Raw genomic sequence first — 8,431 nt, 5'->3', positions numbered from 1 at the left:
TTCACAAACTGCTCCTCCATTTCTAACAACACCTCACACTGGTGCCCCCCTCCTGGACATGTTTTTGTATGCAGAGGAAATTTGGCCTACACGGCCCTACCAAGTAACTGGACAGGCTATTGCGTAACCGCCCAACTACTCCCTGATATCTCTATTATACTAGGAGATCAACCTGTTCCTCTCCCCAGTCTTGATTATATAGCTGGACATCCACGCTCTAAAAGAGCTATTCAACTTATCCCACTAATAGCAGAACTAGGCATCACTACAGCAGTAGCCACAGGAGTTACCGGAACAGGAATATCTATACATTCCTACCACAAACTGTCTCGTCAACTAATAGAGGATGTCTCAGCTCTTTCTGAAACAATTCACGATCTTCAAGATCAAATAGACTCCCTAGCAGAGGTAGTCCTACAAAATCGTAGAGGCTTAGCTCTCCTCACGGCAGAGCAGGGAGGTATCTGTTTGGCTTTACAGGAAAAATACTGTTTCTATGCCAACAAGTCAGACATTGTTTGAGACAAGATAAAAACCCTGCAAGACCAGCTCGAAGAAAGAAGAAAGGAACTTTGTGATAACCTCCTTTGGACAGGACTCAATGGACTTCTCCCTTATCTCCTCCCACTCCTACCTAGGGCCCCTGTTAGGTTTTCTATTAGTCCTTTCCTTCGGCCCCTGGCTATTCAAAAAGGTCACCACCTTCATTAAACAACAAATAGACTCTGCACTAGCAAAACCAATTCAAATTCACTACCATCGCCTAGCTTTATCTAACCAGGAAGCCGACTATTCCTTATCTCATAGCTTCCCCTCATAAAGAGGGCAGTGTATAGATCAGAGGTACACTTACCCATTCCTAATAAAAGAAAAAAAGGGTATGGGCACCGAGTTGAGCGCACAGCGAAGCATTGCAAGAGAAGGTCCCACAATCCTTCAACCTCCCGATCCCAAGGAGAAGTCAAATGAAGGATCAGACCCCCTCTGATTTTTCTCTGAGAGCAAACCTGGCTTACATAGAAGTTAGTATCAAAAATTTCACTTACCTCTCCTCTCCAAAAGATACCGCAAATAACAAATGTGGATCTAGGAAATCCATGGGAGGAGCCAGGTCACTACTCCCTCTCTCGGTTAATGCCCACCTCCTTAAAACAAAAAGGGAGGAGATGTCGGAAGCCATATAAGGCACAGCTCAGCCTTACTTCCTCTTTAAGTAAAAAACAGTTTCACCTTTTCCCCGTAACTTTACCGGCAACTAGCCAACCAATCACCTTATGCCCCATCTTACTTACTCTAGCCAATCCCCAGTTAACAACTCCTCTGAACCTCCCAACAAGACACACCCTCCTTCCCCGTAATGCTTATAAGGCACAAGTTTGAGACTTGATCAGAAAACTGTCTTGTCTCCCTTTCTCGTGCCCCTTGTTTGTTTTTCTCCTTTAGGTGGTTCCTGCATCCCCTGTTGCTGTCCTGCGGGTCGGGACATAGAAGCATAATTGGTACTTAGTCAGTTAGATCAGGGGATAATGTATCTTCTATTTAGATGATCTTTTTTTGTGTGTGGTGTAAAAACCTTTTTTACTCCTAAGTGAAATTGAACTTTGTGGCCTCATTTATAAGCATCCAACCATATGCAATGAAACACATATTTGTCTGACTATCCCCTTCCTTTGGCTTTTGTGGACTCGGTTTCCCAACAGTATTCAGTTCCTCTTCCATGCTGGGTTCTGGTGCTGGTGGTAATCCTTCTTCTGGAGATTGGACTGATGTTTTCCACCAAAGCACTGACTGATCTCCACATCATGCACATGATCAGGTGATCATGCATGATCAGGTGAGTGTTAGAGTTGCAGATCCCAAGATGTAGTTCTTATTCCTTCATTGGTACCTGCAAAATAGTAGGAGCAGGCCCTGGAGTTGGACCCCAGTTTCTTAGCTTCAGCAGTGATGTTCAACATGACTTGTTCTAGGAATCCCTGTAGAAACAGAAATTAGTGATTTGTAGGTTTAATGGACTAAGTTACTTGTATCTACCCTCGAATACCTTATGGTAAGAAATATCTTACAACCAAGCAACTGGAAACCAAGCAATGGCAGGTTTCAGGCTTCTCTTAATCTCTATTCATTAGGAGAGCCCTTGGGACAAATCTATCTCCTCAAGAATGATGAACTGATTATCATCCCATGAAACCAAATCTTATTAGCTGGAAGAAAGTGTTATGAAAATAAGGGATGCCACTTCCATGAAAACAGAAGATCTTGAACTACGCAAGCCATCTCTTTGAATTTTCTGATAACTAATGACTTATTATTTATGCCCCCCTAAATTTAGAATATATATTAATTGGGTATCTATTGCAAGATGAGGCAGATAGGATGAATGTGTTCTTCCCATACTTTATGATGGTTTAGACTTATTTCTTGAGTTAGTTTTATTTACTGTCAAAAGGAATTCATGGTCCCAGGGATTTAATGGGCAGAAATCTATAGAATTTATAGGAATAAGTTATTGATTCACTATGATCTTTTTGGGGCCTGAAAGGTAAGATTTAGAGGTGGATAAGATGGGGGGCAGGGCAGAGAGCCTCCAGGACGTAAAAGTAGGCCCTTTCAGGGAGTACAACAAGAACTCTATCTTGTTGGTTGTTAATAAATACCTACAAGAGTCAAATTACCTGGAGGATCCTGATGATAAAGTGTCTATCTTGCTATTGGCGTCATCTTTGTCTTCTGACCATTTTGTGAATACTCCGTATGGCAGAGAGCAGCATGTAGTCATAGAAAATGATGGGAGCCTAGATGAGATCTTGACCAATGTTCGTTCATTTTTTTGCCTCAGGTTCACTGTTCTAGACAACGGTGAAGTTCTCAAGGCCATGAGCATTTTTCTTTCATTTTGAACCCCTAAAATTTTCTAGTTTCTGGCTCATGGTATTAATAAATATTTATTGGATGAATGGTTAATATAGAACACATAATCTTTTATTTAAATAATTCCAGAAGATCAAGGCCCTAAAACTTCATTGAATAATTCATTTCAATATATCTGACCTAGTTTTTTAAAAAGCATTTTGGAACTTTTATCTGCTAATAGTATATAGCAGGTATTGAATGCTTACCATAATATATGTATTTATTGGTTAAGGGATTTACTTGTGTTAAGGGCCTCTGTTGTAGTTTTTTTTTTCTTTTTCCATTTTTCAGATGAGAATATAGAGCTTCCAGCTAGGAAGTAGTGGGGCCAGGTGTTTTAGATTTCAGAGGCTACACTTTTTATCTGTAGAAAAAACATATTAGAACCTATTTTTAAAAAATATTCATTTAAGGCTCAGCGCTTATAGCTCAGCAACTAGGGTGCCAGCCACATACACTGGAGCTGGTGGGTTTGAATCCGGCCCAGACCTGCCAAACAACAATGACAACTACAACCAAAAAAAAAAAAAAAGTCTGGTATTGTGGTGAGCACCTGTAGTCCCAGCTACTTGGGAGGCTGAGGCAAGAGAATCACTTAAGCCCAAGAGTTTGAGGTTGCTGTGAGCTGTGATATCATGGCACTCCACCCAGGGTGACAGCTTGAGACTCTATCTCAAAAAAAAAAACAAAAAAAATTCATTTAATTGGTTATGTTCCCAAGGCAGGAATTTATTCTTCTGTATTTTTAATCTTTATTGCATGGTCCACTGTAGCAAAGAAGAATAAAGGTTTCTGCTTTAGTTACTTTATTGTCTTGAAGACCACTCTGAAGTCATGCATTAGAAATTTTTTTTTTTTTTTGTAGAGACAGAGTCTCACTTTATGGCCCTCGGTAGAGTGCCGTGGCCTTACACAGCTCACAGCAACCTCCAACACCTGGGCCTAAGCGATTCTCTTGCCTCAGCCTCCCGAGTAGTTGGGACTACAGGCGCCCGCCACAACGCCCGGCTATTTTTTGGTTGCAGTTTGGCCGGGGCTGGGTTTGAACCCACCACCCTCGGTATATGGGGCCAGCACCTTACCGACTGAGCCACAGGCACTGCCCGCATTAGAAATTTTTAACTTAAAAAATTTTGATTTGAAATTTTGGAGCTCAGAAGACTTAGAAATTTTCTTTCTTTTTCTTTTTTTTTGTAGAAGATAATCTGATTTTGCTTTATTAATATTACCCCAAATCTGATATTTACAGATATAAAATTAAACAGACTTTATGAGACTACCATGGGGAATGTTTTAAAAAGTTAATCTGAAATACTCAGTGAAAATCACTAATTCATGTATGTTACAATAATTAATTCATAAGTTTTCAGTCAATATCCATCATAGTTCATTTCATTAAAAACTCTTTTGGAGAACAGATAAATCTGAGGATACGTAAAAAAAAATTCAGAAAAATATTTTTATATCTAGCCATAATCTTCCAGCTTGTCCATGTGGTCAATAGTTATTTTTTGAAGGGCATCATAGCGCTTCCACTTTTTGGGAATGTAGAATGGCTCAAAAATGTGAGAAAATGGTGTGTCATATTCACTTACTCTTGATTTGGGATCCACTAAGTTCAAGAAGCATTCTTCCTGCACTGTGGCACTGATCTCCAATGGCAAAGCTGCCTGTCAAGGGAGCCTCATGACTGATGCTGAGCAGACATCCTGTTTTGATCACAGACTTAACAAATGGTATCCACATCCCAATGTGGTATGGTCCTCAGGTCAGTGACTTCACAAGACACTCCGAGCTTTTCTTTTGCCATGGAAGCCACCTCCCAGATCACATGAACCTGAGTGCCCCAGGCAACTAGGGTGACATCACTCCCTTCCTATATGAGATCCTCCTGGGGCCGTGGGATGTTGTATGGTTCTACTTGGACCTGTTCCACTGCTGCCCTGTAAGGTATTTTAGGTCAAAAAAATATACAAGGATTTTTATCCTCTATGCATGACAAAAGAATTCCCTTGGCCTGGAAAAGGCTTCTGTGTATAACCACCTTGATTCCTGGGCAATGGGCAAAAATCGCTTCCAGACTCTGAGAATGGTAGCTCCGTGGCCAACACAGCCCCATGGGGACCAGATGGTGAAGCTGCCACAGTTAAAAAGTTCTCCAAAGTGGTAGCGATATTTGGCAGCTTCATTCACAATCTGATGAAACGCAGGGAAAATGTAACCCGCACACTGGATTTTTGCGATGGCTGTAGCACCCGTGACAGCAATTCCAATTCCAAATCCAACGATTCCTTGCTTACATAGTGGAGTATTAAAAACTCTATCTTTCCATGACTTAGAAATTATGAATTGGGCTGCAATAAACATTCTGGTACAAATATCTTTGTTTTAATGTGATTTTTGGTCTTCTGGGTATATACCTAGTAGAGGAATTATAGGATTGAATGGCAGATCTATTTTTAGATCTCTAAGTATTCTCCAAACATCTTTCCAAAAGGAAGTCATAGAAAAAGCCCAAGTGCCCATCTATCCACGAATGGATTAATAAATTGTGGTATATGTACACCATGGAATATTTATGCCGCCTTAAAGAAAGATGGAGACTTTACCTCTTTCATGTTTACATGGATGGAGCTGGAATGTGTTCTTCTTAGTAGAGTATCTCAAGAACGGAAGAAAAAGTATCCAATGTACTCAGCCCTACTATGAAACTAATTTATGGCTTTCGTATGAAAGCTATACCCCAGTTATAACCTAAGAATATGGGGAAGGGGGAGGATGGGGGAAGGGGGAGGATGGGCGGAGGGAGGGTGATTGGTAGGATTACACCTACGGTGCATCTTACAAGGGTACATGTGAAACTTAGTAAATGTAGAACATAAATATCTTAGCACAATAACTAAGAAAATGCCAGGAAGGCTATGTTAACCAGTGTGATGAAAATGTGTCAGTTTTTAAAACCAGTGTATGGTGCCCCATGATCGCATTAATGTACACAGCTATGATTTAATAATAATAAAAAAAAACTCTATCTTTTCCATACTTGTCTCGCAAGCCAACAGTGCATCTGAAGACTCCACCGGAGTTAGCTTCTTCACCAAATATTACTGCAGTGGGATCTTTGGCCAATGAGTTGTCCAAGGCACTGGTCACCAACTGGAAAAGATTCATTTTCTGAGTTTGCCCATAGTGCTGGGGCTCCGGATCTGGCTGGAAAGTGAAGTGGGCCACCTGCCGCTTGGGGGCTGCGTCCCGGACAGCCGAGGTGGGCGGCAGGAGGCCCCACTCCAGTCCCAACCTGCGAATCTGCCACCGCGGTGCTCAGTGACCGCCACAGGCAGCTGGAGCAGCAGCCCCGCAGTTGGCGCTGCCATCCCCGCCCACTGACTTAGAAATTTTCATTCCAGAAACCCCAGTACCTGACATATAGTCCAGTGCATCCAGTCTCTGGCCATGGTTCCAGGCAGGGGCATGTGGCATATTTCTTTGTAAACATCCCCCACCTGGAGTTGTGTGATGTCAGGGTCCTGGTCCCCATTCTGTCAAGTACCTTCCCAATGTCAAAGGAGCCACACGGTTCACCCTCTCTCAGGAAGCACCGATTAGTTGGTTCACGTATAAACTCCAGGTATACATGCACCTGATGCTGCCCAGCTCCAGGCATGGGTTGTAGAGCCCTTTGGCTTTGAACATGCAGTAGTCAGGGGCAGGTTGTCTGAAGAAGGGGTCTGCATCAGAGTCAAGATACCCTGTGTTATACAGAAATAGCCTATGGTGGACACATGTGTACTGTTTAGGGACCATTTTCTTTCTACAGTCTTAGAAATACAGACTTTTAAGAAAAGGTTGTGATGTGTTTGTATAACAGGAGGTGTTTCCATGACTGATTGATCTTTGTAGACACTGGGGGAATGGGGAGCAATTGTTTAGTGAGTGTTTTGCACTTTACAGTCTGATTACGATGAACACATTCTCACAGGGACCTTGCAGCTCTGTTTCACTTATCTTACTTCCACAGCCAGATTTGCATCACCTTCTGTGTGCTAACAAGGTGCTGAGGCTCCTGCTCTATAGGAATTTAACATCCATTTCTTTATCAATAATAATTTTTTATAAGGGGTGATTTACTGAAATTTTATATATTTATTTATACTAACTTTAATATAGTACTTAAAACTTTAGTGGACCTATAAGGCCATAGGATAATCTAACTGAACGACTTCTTAAAAGTGAAAACTCTCAGTTGTGAATATTTCAAAATTTCCAAAAACTACAGAATGTATTTTCACTTGAAGTCCCCTTGGTCTGGCTCTTAGTTGTCTTCTTCCCTATTTCTTTTGTTGGGGACTCCCCACATCTCTCCTCTTCTGACACTAGATGTTGAAATGTTCCCCTTGCCTTTCATCAGGCCTAAGCTTATCCTTTACCATGTTCAACCACCAGAGTTCTATTAACCCCATCTCCTAGTCAAGTCCTCTGTAGTTAGACAGCTCTGGCTCTGCACCTAGTCTGAGCCTGCAGCATTCTCTGCACAAACTTAGGTGAAGCTACATCTTGTGTGCCCCTTGTTGTTTGCTGTCTGGACTGCAGTGCTGTGTCCATGGTCAGGAAAGGGATGCTCATGGATGGTCACACAGGCTGACCTGGCCCCCCACAGCAGCCCCTGCCAGCAGTCAAGCGTCTGGATGTGGAGCATCATCATTAGCAACATCAGTAGCATAGAAAGCTCTGCTGGTGTCTTCTAATTCAGGATGCCATGAACTATATCTCTCTAGACAGCTCAGTGTGTTCAAGGAATACAAACTAATATGGACTCAGTGGACGAACTAGACACAGTGGATCTGAAGTCTACATAACCTGAAAACTCAAAACTTAGAATTTTTTTCTGTACTATTTTTTAAATAGGAAAGGTACAGCTGGGTTTATGAGAAGACCTTAGTATTCCCTTCTCCCCACTGTGGGTCTTTGGCCTCTTTAATGGGGCCAGGGTGTTCAAAGACACATGATGAGGGCCTGTTTGGGCTCTCTGGTAAGTCATGGATTCACCTGCCTAAGGATGTATGTTGTGTTCTATGGTCTGTACAGGATTCCACTGTGCCGCGTGATTCCTATCTTGGGCCTTGACTTGGGAGCGCTCTGGACTTTACTCCTGCTCTGCCAAACTCCAGTCCCCTTTGGCTTCCTATGTGATGATTATTATTATTATTATTTTTTGTCTCTAGCATCTTTTTTTGTTTTCCTCCCATTATTTTCCTCTCCAAATACTCAAATTCAACTTCTTTAGGTGTAATAAGCTACAAATCACCAAAGTGGAAATTATTGTCCTTGGGGTAAAAGCATTTTAATTTTTATTGGTCAGGAATAGCAATGCATATTTTAACCATTTGTTCAACAATAATGGGATTATTTAGTACCTTTTATGTGCCAGAGAACATCCTAGAGATTGAGAACATAGGGTTAAATCTCTGTCTAGAACTAGCGGTTCTCAACCTGTGGGTCATGACCCATAGGAACTGTA

The 8,431-nt window shown here is 41.8% G+C and overlaps 1 pseudogene; it reads right to left on the bottom strand.

The window, feature by feature from the left end:
- Positions 1 to 4,379: 4,379 nt before the first annotated feature.
- Positions 4,380 to 6,107, bottom strand: LOC128597153 (2-oxoisovalerate dehydrogenase subunit beta, mitochondrial-like; annotated as a pseudogene).
- Between the last annotated feature and the right edge of the window lie 2,324 nt (positions 6,108 to 8,431).

Source organism: Nycticebus coucang, chromosome 2 (genome assembly GCF_027406575.1).
Source record: "Nycticebus coucang isolate mNycCou1 chromosome 2, mNycCou1.pri, whole genome shotgun sequence".
Classification (NCBI taxonomy): Eukaryota; Metazoa; Chordata; class Mammalia; order Primates; family Lorisidae; genus Nycticebus; species Nycticebus coucang.
This window is presented reverse-complemented; position numbering and strand designations above follow the sequence as displayed.